Genomic DNA, 14,698 nt, shown 5'->3' on the forward strand with positions numbered 1-14,698 from the left:
GATCTGCTCCAAATATACAAAAGCAAGATATAAAATGTTGTATATCGATACACTTTTTAACTAAATTCCCACAAACAAAAATTTTGTTTAAAGCCAGTTAATGTTACCAAAGTGACACATCCACCCAGTACAAGCCTTAAAAAAGGAACCACCATAATAAAGTACATTTATGAGCTGTCACTAAATGCCCACACAGAATATTTTCACTTTTAGCAACAGACTTCATGCCACTGCTTCCTCCCCAAAAAAGAACTCCCTTTGTTTCCAACAGATAAAAAAAATTATTATTAATTATTATTATCTTACTCTCCAGCTCCATCTCAGGAGCTGAGAGCAGGAAAACTCAGACCTGGAGGTACAAGGATCAGGAGTTCTCTGCACTTCTGTAATATAGTTAATAGCAGCAGTTATCTAATACATGTATAAACTTGATTAGGGCAATCAACTCATTCACATCCAACAGCCATTACAGGTTAATGTTTGTTCACTACATGTGAATCTTGAACTACGTGCAAGTCAGCAACCAAAAGGCAACCCAACACAGTACCACTCCCCCTTCTGAATAATGCTGATCTAGATCTGCCATAAATGGTTTTCTGACAGATTATTCTCCTGCTTCAAATACATTTTTAATCTCTAATTTAAAAAAAACAAAACAAAAACAAAAAAAACACCACGCTTTGGGTTGCAGTCTTTAGCAACAAAGGGTAAGGGCCCAATTCAACTCTGTAGCAGGGTGCTGGTGCAAAAGCACCTAATTAGCCCCTACCCAGTCAGCTCCAATCAGCGGAGACAGATTAGGGCTGATGGAAAAGGCCTGATGCTGGCCTGAGGAGTGGCAAGACCAGCTGGCCTGACAATCCACGGGCTTTAAAGGCTAGGAGGGAGCCAGAAGGCTGGGGGGCAGCCAGGGAGAAGTCACTTAGGGAGGGGACTGGAGGCCTCCTAGCTGAAGGCTAGTTCTGCCTGTAAAGGTGGAGATTAATCCTGTAAAGTTGTATATAGACAGACACTGGTGGTGGGATAAACTTTAGTGAACAAAAGACAAGGGAGTTGCACAACCCTGAAGCCTCTATGAGCCTGACTGGGGGCAGCAAGTGGGCCCTAGGAAGAAGGGCAGGTCATGGACCCTGTTACATACTCCCATTGGGGTTAAAGAGAATCACCCTACTGACTTCAGTGGAAACAGGGTCAAGCCCTAAACTGGATTTTCTTTCTCCTCTAAAAGATACTTTGCTCCATACCTAATTTGCACTAGTCTGCAGTTAACAGAATGAAGATAAAACAAAGTCCCAGGAACAAAGAAGATAGCCTGCCAGTGCAGGATCAATATGGGTGGGTTAAAATGGGAAGTTGGGAATAGTTTATATACCAAATGGGGGAAAAACAATAAAACCAAAACCAAATAATACCAAGCCAAGATTATCATAGTCTATGGAGGATGAAGTTGATATTAAGGAAGTACCGGGGGGGGGGGGGGGGAAGAAGAGGAAGGAGAGGCTATAATATGAGGTGGGATTTTAAATGATTTTTTTTTAATTACATTGAAATCATCACATTGTGTACCATGATTTTTATTATACTAACCATCTTCCTCTATCTTCCTTCCATCCTATTCTTGTACTCAGTCTGTAGATCTTGTCTTAATCTAGACTGTAAACTCTTCATGGCAAGGAATGTGTCAATTTGTATATGTTTATAATAGTGCCCAAAACAATGGTGCCCTGAGCTAATAAATAAATAATGATAGATAATAATGAGGTTACTTACCAATAACTATTGTTTGTGTGTTGCCTCTGTGTATTCACAATTGTGAGATATGGCACCTTTCGAGTCAAGCAAAGGAAAGGCCTTGAAAAGCCACCTCCAGTACAGCTGCCTGAGAGATCTCATGCAAAGGTGTCAGTCAACCCCTTACCTCTATATAAGGAGAAGTGTGCACACACAGACAGCCTCAGTTCCTTCTCCCTAACTGCCAGTCCTAATGTTCTATAGAACTCTGAGGTAGAGAGTAAGGTTGGCAGGTACTGGGACTACACCCAAGCAACTTTTGAAGAACAGCAGCTATTGATAAGTAACCTCTGTTTAAGGGCCTCTTTATATTTCTATTTATGGGAAATTAGCAAGCAGGGTTCTGCCAGAAGAACATGGGTGGGGAGTTCTTGGCTAAATACAGATATAGCAAAGTTGTGCTACATAATATTGTTATACATATAGCATAATGTTTGCTCTGACCAACCTGATCTTCCTAGGACTCTGGGTATCAGAGAAATTGGAGGGAAGGAATATAGAAGAAGTTAGCTCCAGTCCAGCAGAAACACATCCAAGTGGGATCTTTGGTCTGTGTGTGCTCTTGTGCAGTATACATGGCACTTAGTGTTTTCCTCGGACACGAAGAGGTCTATTACTGGCCCCATCTATGAAATAATATGTTGGCCTCCACTGGTATCAAGGATCACTTGGCTTGATCCTGAGACCTCTTACTGAGGAACAATGTATAGACATAGTTCTCCCCAGCAAGATGAAGAGCTACTAGGGAGATTTGGTTCGGGATACAATCAAATATATGGTTTTTTTTAAATAAAAAAAAAAACAAACAATGCACCACTTTTGTTGCTTCTGCTGTTAAGGCCTGCGAATACACTCCTCCCTGCTTGTTGATGTAATAAATGGCCATGGTATTGTCTGAAAGCACCTGTACTGCACGATGATGCAGAGACAGGGCCCTTTGAGTACGGCCCTTTGGCCCACCATACTGCACTGAGCTCCAGTGCATGGATATGGAGTCTGGATTACTAGGTGTTCCACAGTCCGTGTATTTGGAGATCATGATCATGTGCACCCCTGCATGGACTGCAAAGCTTCAGTTGTGACTACGATGGTGGGGAAAGGTGAAGCAAAAGATACCCCACTGGAGGATGTTATCCCTGTTCTTCCACCAGCAAAGATGTTCAAGGACTTGAGGAGGGATGGTCAGTCTTCTTTGAAGGTGGTATACATTTAGTATGTATTCGCCTACCACCCAGAGCTTCAAGGATCTCATGTTCAGACAATCATAAGGTGAGGTGTAGATTGTTATGGCAAATCAGTCTTAGTAGTTTCAGGAATAATTGTGTGGTCTGTATCAGTTGTTCCCTGAGAATTGCCAGGGAGTCTTGACCTTTGGGGAAACTCTTTTGCAGGAAAGGAACTGGCACAAATAGAGTCCAGGATTACTCTGACGAAGATGATCCTTTGTGTGGAATGAAGCGAGTATTTCTGACATGAGATTAAACAATCCCAAAAGACTGCAAGAGATTACCCATATATTGGATTGCTTTGTGAAGTCCTGTTGGGAGCTGAACCTTAGAATCCAATCATAAAGGTATGGTTAGATAAAAATCCCTTGTGTCTGAGATGTGCAGTAACCATCACAAGGCACTAGGTTAAGACTTGTAGAGCCACGGGTTAACTGAAAAGGCGGCCACTGAACTGACAGTATTTTATTCCCTCTCACCCCCACCCACCCCTCAAAAACCCTCAGATACTTGAAGCAAGTATGTTTGACTGGCACAAGGGCAAAAACCATTTAAACTGAGAGCTGCAAACCAATATCCCTGGGATAGGTAAGATATAATCTCCTGCAGAATAAGCATCCTGAACTTAAATGTTCTCCTAAACCTAAGTTTAGGAAGTCAAGAATGGTTCTAAAACTTTGGAATCAGGAAATAGTGGAAATACAATCCTCTCTCTCACTGTTCTTGTAGAAACACCTGTATGGCTTCCCTTATTGAGAAGAGAATCCATTTCTTCCAATAGGGCTCTGAGACAGGTCTGTGAAGGAGGAAGAAGGGACAATGGTGAGGTGGACAGGTGCAGAACTGGATAGAGTACCCAAGGCAGATAATATTCAGTACTCAGTGATCAAAGTAATAATGCACTAGGCATTGGAAGAGGAGGAGGAGGAGCGGGAGAGCGAGTCCAAAGGAAGGACATAAAGAAGGAAGGATTGAAGAGGTAATGTAAATTGATGCATGACTCTGGACTGCACCTTCAAAATTGCTTTTTAGAAGCTGATACTGAAGGCTATGGGGATATGTGGCAAGGAATACTTGCTCCTCTGTTGCTGAAATAATTTGCCAGTAACAGGATTAGGAGGCTGATACGGTCTCTGGGAAAAATCCCTTGGTGTTGTGAGGAAGCCTGTCTTTAGAAGTAGAATGCTGGGCAGAAAGTAAGTTGAAAAAGGATTGTATTATTTCCAAGGATGCTGCAGTGGCTTTAGAAGGCCTTGATCTTCTCCACCGCCTCACCACTTTGGTCACGAGAGGCTAGTGCCCTCAAAAGCGAGGTCTTCGGTTTTCCCCTGGGATTCAGTTGTGAGAGCCACCTGTAAGGATCTCAAGCAAGAATACCTCACAAGAGCCAATCCTGGGGCCACTGTTCTTGTACTCGTGACAGAGACATCAGACATTGATCCTAGTGCCAATCTGACCCTTGGTGACCAGGGTCCTGGTACTTCCCTCTGGTCCTCAGGCAAAAAGTCCAGGATGGGGCTCTTGGCATCCCATGAGACAATCATAGTGGGGCATAATGATTTAAGAATTGGCTTCTTGAAGCCCTAGTGAGCTGGACAAGTAGACTTTCCTGCCAGAAGTGCTCAGCTTACATTGTTCTATGTCAGAAGGGGCAGAATGAGAAAACTTGTTGCTCCTAACTCTTTCCTATGCTGCAGATACCACCATAGAGTTTGACAATGAGTACATGTGATTCATAAGCCCATTGGCACCAGTGGGCAAAGAATTCACTGTTCTTTACAAGTAATCTTGTCTCAGACTTGACAAACTCACTTCACCTAATAGAATCATAGAATATCAGAGTTGGAAGGGACCTCAGGAGATCATCTAGTCCAACCACCTGCTCAAAGCAGGGCCAAGCCCCAATTTTTGCCCCAGATCCCTAAATGGCCCCCTCAAGGATTGAACTCACAACCCTGGGTTTAGCAGGCCAATGCTCAAACCACTGAGCTAATACATCACTTTCATTATATTTATCCATGAAGGGTACACCATGAGGAGGTGTCTCTACTGCAACCTTGTGACTTATCAATATGCAATCATGAGGTGTGTGTACAAGTAATATTTAAGGAATGATGTAACCATATTGAAAATTATCCCCTTATGGTCATGGTGTGAAAGTGAGACACCAGGGAATAATGCATCTCAGTGAGGGCTCATTCAAGTGGGAGGAAGTAGTCCCCCTCCCTGGCTAACTGATTATGTAATGCACTGATGAATGTCCACCATTCCAACAACACAGAAAAAAGTCAATGGAAAACCATCAAAGAAACTATAACCACTGAAACCACTTGAGGTAAAAAGGAACATTATGACAGACAGGGGATCACCCTTTCTATGAACAGACACACAAAAGACTGGTTTACTTAGTACATCACAAGGTGGAAAAAGACACTCTAGATCTATTCACTGAGGAGACCTCTTGTTCAGCACGGGTGTTTCATGAAAGATTGGTTTCAGAGTAGCAGTCGTGTTAGTCTGTAATCGCAAAAAGAAAAGGAGTACTTGTGGCACCTTAGAGACTAACAAATTTATTTGAGCATAAGCTTTCGTGAGCTACAGCTAACTTCATCGGATGCATCCTGTTTCCTGAGAAGCAAGCCAGCTCCGCAACAGATTAAACTGGGGGAGGGGGAAATCCGATTTTATTAGATAGCTAAGGTAACAAATAATGAGTAATGTAACTAATAAGTGTAGGCCCTAGTTTGCGTTTTATGTTGGCTTTTTAATTGTAACCATTTGTTTACATCACTCTTGTTTCTAGTGGAACCTCTGTATTTTCTTAAAACAGTGTTTTATTATAAAAGCACATACGTGCTGTGTGTTATACAAGAGCACCAATTTAAGGTAAAACTGACAAACTGGGATACACTGCTCCTTTGGGAAAAGAGGATTTGGGATTTCTGTGAGTAGCAGGTGTGAGGGGCAAGAAATCACAAGAGAACACTTCATAGGGACTCAGGGACTGTCATGCCTCTCGTTTATCTACAAGGCAAAGACAGGGCTGGCAAAGCTCAAAGGAGAGTGCTTGAGTGGCTGAAAGGTTAGTGGTTTTAGGGAGCTAAGATCAAACCATCACAGACCAGATTCCCTCTCACTAGAGAGAAGGGGTAACAAGGTAACTCATAGTCCCAGGTATTTCAAGAACCATTACTGTACAGTAATATAAATGAATGTCCTTCCACTGGTATAGGATATATCCTGCATACTCTCAGGATACAGGTAGAGATGAAAAGCGGGAGAGAGATAGAATCTTGGTTGGTTTGAAAAGAGCAGACCTAATGGGTATAACCAGCCTCTCCATGCAGGGCTTTGGAGCTGTGCTCTGGCTCCGCTCCAGCTCCAGGCAAAAACCTGCAACTCCACTGCTCCGGAGCTGCTCTGCACTCCGGCTCCGAGCTCCGCTCCAAAGCCCTGTCTCCATGGTCTGCATCTCTAAAATGTCAAAAGGGGATCTGAGGTCTACATTTGGAGACAGAGAATAATTGTCATTCTTCCCAGTGATTTCTGAAAATCATCTTTTTTTCCCCACCATTTTGTTTCAGGATCCAGCTTAGACATAACAGGGTTATGAATGTCCATTATCTGCAATGTCTACAACTTCGAAGTGCATAGCTTTGTCACACACAATGCTACAAATATAGCAAACAGGAGAAGAAATCTAGAAGAAGATAATGAAAGGAACCTGAAACTTATAAAATATGGGTGCAGATGCATCTTTTAGCTGAAGGCTTAAGGTAACTCCAGGAAAGAAAATCTTACTGAAATTGCAAAGCGGTTATTTTGAAAGTATTTGGCTTCAGCTTCACTGAAGAAAGTAAGATGATCCAAACTAATTCTCATCCAAGATGTACCATAGAATTTAGCGGGTGACAGTTCTGATCTATTTATTAACATCTGGCCCATTCGGAAGACATTTTGGGAAGAAAATTGTAACAAAACAGATGGAACTATCACAGGTGAAGTAGTCGCCATTGGAATAAAGAAAACTGTAGAAGATATGCTGAATATACTGAAACCTATTTCCACAGCCTTGAACAAACTGCAGAAAGACTGCTGCTGCATTGCTGATATTGTTGAAATACTGAAAGAACTTGGAGACATTGAAGAAATATCCTACAAGAAAGTTAAATTGCTGGCAGGAAAGAAGTGCATGGAGCAAGCAGTGTTATGATATAGGTCATAATATATTTCAGGGCTGGAGGTGAACCATTCAAGCAATACATATTTGCTGATGATGTTTTAAGTCACACCACTGAACTGGTGGAAACACCTGGAACCAGAGTTTGTCTAAATGCTAAACCAACTTTTGACAGCAGTAGCCTCTTCTGCTGAGACACAGAGAGAATATTTTCTTCATTTAGACAAATTCATTCACAGTTGAGAAATTGATTGAGAGTTCTAAAAATAGGAAAACTTGTCTCACTCTCTCTTCCAGTCTTCCATAAAAATGAGGATGGAGGGAATGAGATCTATTAGGTTATCCTTCAAACTTTTAAAACTAAGTAACCTAAGAGACTGTTGTCTCATTGTCAAGAAACTTAAGCAAATAGGAACTTAAGCTCCAGTCACTTTTACTAGACATATTTGAAAATTTTCCCAGGCTGACCTGAAATCTGTTTAATTCACTGACTGCAGCTATCCCTCTGTTCCTTTAATAAGTCATTTAGTTGTAAATGTGAAACATGTTTTGATAAGAGACATTTATGTATCCAAAACATTTTAGGTTGTTTTAATAACTATATATTGTATATCCTCTTTTGTTTATTCAATTAAATTCCAGTTACTATCCTACTGCAGCTAGACAACTCATTTTTTGCTCATGATTTATCTGATAAGCAATATTCACCATCTACTAACATACTAAAATGTACAATTAATAAGAATCTGAAAATACTAAGCTGTATAATTGCTTAATTAAATGTATAGGGTTACAGCGTACCCTCCTAGATAGCAAAAAGATGTACCAAATCTAGTGTAAAGGCTCTATTTAGTTGTAATTCAACCAATGAGAATGCAGCTTTCTTTGGAAAAGAAATTAAGTACAAAAGGAAAAGTTGATTAAAAATCATGAATTTAAATTAATCCACTATGCCTGAGGCAAGACAAGAACTATCAGAAATGGTTAAAGATCATAATTCAGAAGAGTACTTTCACAGGTATTAAAAACAAACAAACAAACAAAAAAAACCCCACCAACCACTCGCCAAATATATGAATTCAACTTTCTACAAATTTTTACTTTAAAAAGTTGCAAGTCACAATTAATTATAACCTGGTTATCATACATAATTATAACATCAAAATCAATTGATGGGTTGGATTTGTGGACATGAGAAATCATTAGAATACCAGGTAACTATATTCAGAATCATCTAGAAAAATCTACCATGATATTATTGAGATTAAGACATTCTCCTAACAAATGTCTTCTCTGCTGGGGAACTGTACATTCAAATTCTGTTTAATTAGCATGAGCGGAGACAGCCATGTCACATAAAATTTCTAATTTTCTTGATATTATGCATATAACCTTTCTGCCCAAACTGTGGCTGTCACTTGAGTAAAGTGCTCTCTGAATTTATAAGGTGGAAAAGAATCTCTGGCTTTAAGTTTGAGGGATGTGTGAACTTATCCACCTCAATAGTGAGACTTCTGCTTTCACAATAAGAATATTATAAGAAACAGTTTGACTTTCTGAATTGTTGAATCGTATATATAAAAATACTTACTACTCTTTTGACATCAAATTTGTGAATTTTTTTCCCTTGTCAGAAGCTAAATTTAGTTATAACGAAGGAATGTTATCTATTCTGATAATTGTGGAAGATGAAAAGGAGTACTTGTGGCACCTTAGAGACTAACAAATTTATTAGAGCATAAGCTCACGAAAGCTTATGCTCTAATAAATTTGTTAGTCACTAAGGTGCCACAAGTACTCCTTTTCTTTTTGCGAATACAGACTAACACGGCTGCTACTCTGAAACTTATGGAAGATGGTATTTTGTGGAGCGGGAGGGCTCTCTCCTCAAGGATATTTTATCATTTGATCTGTACAATACTGAGATTATACTGCTACAACTTCAGAACTTGAGCTCTTTTTGAGGTTGAGGTTCTTGAGCTCCATCACGCCAGAGAAAACTTTCCTGGTTCCAGATGTACAAAGGACCCTTGAATCAGATATCTGAGGAAGGGAAGTTCTAGGAAGAATGGAATGCATTTTTAAGTCTGAGAACCAAGGGAATCTTGTTCAGCTGGGAGTTGGGGGAGGGTTCCAAGAATGCCTAGTGATCTATTCATATTGCTTTAGATTCTTTTAGCCAGAAGTAGATGTGGCATATGTAAAGGAGACTTCACCTGTTGTACAGTGCCATTAGACCAGTGATTTTCAACATGTGGTCCACGGACCCTGAGGGTCCACATACTATGTCTAAAATTTCCAAAGGGGTCTGCACCTCTATTTGAAATTTGTTAGGGTCCGCATATGAAAAGGTTGAAAACCATTGATCTAGAGCTATTGTCCCTTGTCCTTTACACCTGCAGAAGCCAGCTCTGACTTTGGCATTTCCTTTGGCCTCAAAATCTGGCCACTATTACTTAAAATACTAAACTGCAAAGGCTTCATCCCTCCTAGTCTACCTGGTACAGACTTAATAAACTCAGATATTCAAGATGTTCATTTGTCCTTTGACAAGGCTCAGAAAGATATATGTTCTTTTCTGTTCATATGTACTGATATACCGGTTCTTTGTAAAGATATCATCTCTTCCCATCTTGGTAGTTCACATTCACCTGTTATCAAGTTCCTCATCATTACCAGGTTAATCTTACTCTTGATCTTGTCTAGCATTCTGAGCATAGCGGATAGTTAATGTGCATTTTTTAAGAATACCTACTGATGTAACTTCAACTTGAGATAGCTTGTTTGAGGAACATATTTTGCAAACAAATTCATGTCCAACGGAATTGTTCTTATTGGTTTCTGGACACTGATCAGTTGAGGACCTGAATGACCACTATTCAAATTTGCAACTTTGGCATCCAGGTTACATGGGAAAAAGGTGGCCATGGAAAGGAGAAACTTCTGCAGAATCATCATATGGAATAAGAGACACTCAATGCATATACCATCTTTACCTTTAGCTTCATGGGGGTGGGGGGAACAAACCTTAGCATTATCAAGCAAGAATTAAGACCTATTGAATGGCTGTCATGATCCTCACATACATCTCCTCTGAGATGGAAACTTTTCTTCTGGTGGTTTAAAGTTGCATCCAGGTGTAGTCACCAATATGGGTCACAAAGGGAATTTTTTCCCTGGTGTATTCTGGGTTGTTGGTGGGTTGTGTTTGATTTTTTTTTTTTTTTGGTTGAAGTCTCTTTTCTGTGAAACATCAGAGATGGCCATAGCTGAAGATGGGATACTGGAGGAGGTGGGCTGGTAGTTTGAGGTGGAACCAAGAGTTCTCTCTCTCTCTCTCAGGTCCTTGGCTGGTCAGTTCTTGCTCAGATGCTCAGGGTCTAACTTCTCTATATGGGGTAGGGAAAGAATTTTCTTGATCCTTGATGATGCGCTGGAGAGGTTTTAGTTGGGGGCTGAAGATGATGGCTAGTGGCGTTCTGTTATTTTCGAGTGAATGTGGGTTCCCCCTATGCTGCCATCTTCTAAAGTGATATAGCCACTCCTGTCAGCATCAAGGGACTTATTGGCACCCAGAAAAAAAGAGAAGCTGGTCTCAGAAGAAAGGATACAGATTGTTGTGTGCAGAGGACAGACCCTGAGAGGAAGGGTTATGCCCAACAAGGAGTCTGGGATGGAACCTTTGGGTTCTGTTTCTGTTTGGACTTTGATAGACTCCAGAAGGAATCATGACTTGGATGGAGGGCTAAGTTGCTTCAGCAACCTAGTCATGCTAGAAACTGGTGGGAAACTATCTGACAGGAAGGCAAACTAAGGCAGAAGCAGAGCTTGAAGCTAGACCAAGTGTGAAGATTCAGTATATGTTTGAAGGTATCTATATCAGCTACAAACTGCATTTTGTTTTGTTAGCATTCTTTTGACTGTAAGACCGTGCTGTGCCTTCCTTGTTCTCTTCTTACCTCCATCTTGGATGATAATTCCAAGGGGTATAGATACAATACAAACAGTACTAATCAATGAAGTGCCATTACCATTGAATGACTTTGCTCTGGCAATAAAATGGGTATGCTAAAGAGTGTGGCTAATGTTGCAAGAAACCAAAATTTTTCCAGTCAGGACTCAGGGTGGACTGTAATCAAGCAACAGATCACCTGGTGGTGGACCTTAATCACTTGGTGGGGCCTTAAGAGATGGACAAGGAGGGTCACATGAAAGGAGGATAGAAGGACAAGATCCACCCTGAGCAGCAGCTTCCCCATCCAGAATAAGACGACCAGACCAGCCAGGAGGAAGGAAGGGAGAAGGGTCCTGTGGACCTGAAAAGACATTGACCAAATCCCAAACAATGATCAAGAGTGTTGAAGAACCTTAGCCAGGGGTCTTACACAAATGTAGTCAATATAATAAAACTGCTTGCATCTCTTGTAATTTTTCTATGAATAAAGTATATTCAGTTTAGAAGTCCCTTTGCAAAGTCTCTGTATTACTTGCTTCAACTCTCCCATGTTCCTGAAGGATTAAACCATTAAACTGGATTATCCATGGGACTGAAGCTCTAGGGAGGGTCTGTCTGATTGGGAAGACTTGGGAAGATTCAAACACCAGTCCTGGAGTCCAGGGCAACTGGAACACAGGGTCATGTTTCCTAGAAGTAGTACCAGAAAAAAGTCTATGTATGAGTCTGTGGCTGGAGTCTGCCCAGATCCAGAAGAGCTCAGAAGCACACGGATCCACCAGTTGAGTCAGTCCAAATAGCTACCTGGTGAGGAGGAGCTCAGCCAGGACTGTAACACCAGGTAATTCCTATTATACCCACAAATTACAACAAAGCCACAGGACTGAAGTTTATCATTGCCTCAGTGTTGAGAGCTCTTTTCTCCCTCAAAGAGGTTTTTCAGCAAATGATAGAAATGCACTCCTTTTGGAATTAGGGATGCAGTGAAAACCACTAAGATTTTCATAAATATTTAGGTGTTGCCAGTCTATATAGAAAAGCCTTCTTCTTTCCTTTTCATAAGTGATCTGGAGGAATCCCCTGTGGCAATGTCTGGAAGGAATTTGAAGAAACACCATCCTGCGATCTATCAGAGTGTGCGCTAGTGATCACAGCTCTTTCTGTCCCTTTCTCCTCCAAGACCAATGCCTTCTACCCCATCCCTTCCAAACTGTCCTCATCCAGTCCTATCTCTTCCCCACCCTGACTTTTCATCCCAGTCTCAACTCATCTAATCTCACTATCCTCTCCCCTCCCCCAAGCTCCCCCCCCTGTCCAACCAGTCCCAGTTTCTCCCTCTCTCTCACTCACACGCGCACGTGCACGCACAGCCACCTTGCTCCACTATGCTCCTTTCTCCCAGATCCAGTTCTTGCCCCTTCTGCATTTGAGTCAGGCAATCTCCTTCTCCACCCTGTCTGGGACCAGAAGGGGAAGCATTGAGAGCACAGGGAGAATCTCCCTGTTGTCAGTTCTAGTGCCTGTTGTCACTTCTGTAGCAGCAACTGCAGAGAAAGTTCTGCTTATCCCTTTAGCTCTAAGTCGTCTATGAGCAAGTGCAAACTGTAAACCTCTGAGAAATCTCAACCTGGCCAAATTTGGGAGAATACTCAGGAGGACAGCAAAAGGCACCTCAGATTTGTCTTTTCTCAGGTGTGAGTTTAAAGTCCTTGAAGGCACCAAATTGCTGCAGAAGACACAGTTAGGGTTTTTAAAATAGACTAAGATTAACAATGAACACTAGAATAGACAAAATTAAGTAATAAGAAATTAGATATACAAGTAAGAGGAGCAGGCAGGAATAAAATATTTTCTAAAGTTACACACTATCATAAAAATATACAGAAAACTACTGGAACTAACAATCATGTCCCTATCATACATCTCAGAATTGAAAACAAACAAGTCACTTGTTATCTCACACATATCTATTTCCTGAGTTCCCTATCCAATAAAGACCTGAAGCACTTGCCCCCAAACAAGGACCAATAAAGAATGGACTACTATTTGAATTAGCTTATCTGAGATGGTTCGCCTTTTCCTTGCTAGATAAGCAACCATTAGAAATATCTTAGATTCCACCAGTTCCACTCCTGCATGACATCACCATTCAGGAGGCATGTTCCTGTCCCAACCTGTTTATGTAGAAAACGGTCTCTATTTAGTGTATTTTTAAAGGATTGTGAAAGGCACACACAACTTTAGATTTTTGCTACTCTGCAAGCACCCAGCTAAACAGATAAAATGAGCTAACTGCCTTTCTGAATCAGAATCATATTTTGGGATACTAGATCTCTGAAGCGCCTTAGAAAATTCAGAACTGCCAAAATCCCCAGAGTATGTGTATGCAGTTAATCAAGAAGAGACTAAAATATCTAAAAGGTGAGCAGCTCCTGTATGTGGGTTACCTGTTCCAGGCAAGACGAATCTGTGGTTACTCCAGAAAGGATCACAGAAGTCCATTTGTAAATGCAGGCTTTCCCTGCATTGATACCAAGCCAGTGAGGCTTGGAGATAGGCCATTACTGTATACAAGGCAAGGTTATGTATGACTTCTGAACACTATGACCCCAGAGTCTACTGAGCTGGTATAATGTGGAAACGTGCCATGAGTGTAACAGATACTGTTTTGGCAATTAGGCCCAAAATCCACAACATCATTAGAACATCTGCTGGAGACAGCAGATGATCTGCTTGATTCATAAAAGCTAATCCCAACCTAAAGTAGGAAGGCTTGGAATTGAACTTCAACAGCATATAGTGAGTTTATTCCCCCTAGTCCACTGGATTATATAGAACACTCCTATGCACAACTCAACTTAAAAAAAAAAAAAAAAAAACATAAAAAAACAAAAACCACCTTACCTCCTACTGTGCATGTCTGTAGATATCCTAAGGAAGGAATCTATTGACTTTGTGTATCCTACCTACTTTTTGCCTATCTGTAGAAACAGTTTTGGTGGAGTGGAAATTAGAGATACTGCCTGTGCTTGAGATGCATCCCTATAGGCATGCAAGTGACTACAATGTGCTGCGCATAAAGCCAGTCTCTCGCTGGGTTGAATTTGGGGTAGGGTGGTTGCAATTCGACAGTATTGACCTCCGGGAGCTATCCCAGAGTGCTCCATTGTGACTGCTCTGGACAGCGCTCTCAACTCAGATGCACTGGCCAGGTAGACAGGAAAAGCCCCAGGAACTTTTGAATTTCATTTCCTGTTTGGCCAGTGTGGCAAGCTGATCAGCACAGGTGACCATGGGGTCCCAGAATTGCAAAAGAGCTCCAGCGTTGACCAAACGGGAGGCACTGGATCTGATCGCTGTATGGGGAGAAGAATCCGTGCAGGCAGAACTCTGTTCCAAAAGATGAAATGCCAATTTATTTGCCAAAATCTCCAAGGGTATGATGGACAGAGGCTACAACAGGGACACACAGCAGTGCCGCATGAAAGTTAAGGAGCTGAGGCAAGCCTACCAAAAAAACAAAGGATGCAAATGGTCGCTCTGGGT

The 14,698-nt window shown here is 41.4% G+C and overlaps 1 protein-coding gene across 16 annotated transcripts in view; it reads right to left on the reverse strand.

The window, feature by feature from the left end:
* Positions 1 to 14,698, reverse strand: part of CPNE8 (copine 8) — a 279,857-nt gene that overhangs the window by 235,255 nt on the left and 29,904 nt on the right. The window lies entirely within an intron of this gene.

This window comes from Dermochelys coriacea, chromosome 1 (assembly GCF_009764565.3).
Source record: "Dermochelys coriacea isolate rDerCor1 chromosome 1, rDerCor1.pri.v4, whole genome shotgun sequence".
Taxonomy (NCBI): domain Eukaryota; kingdom Metazoa; phylum Chordata; order Testudines; family Dermochelyidae; genus Dermochelys; species Dermochelys coriacea.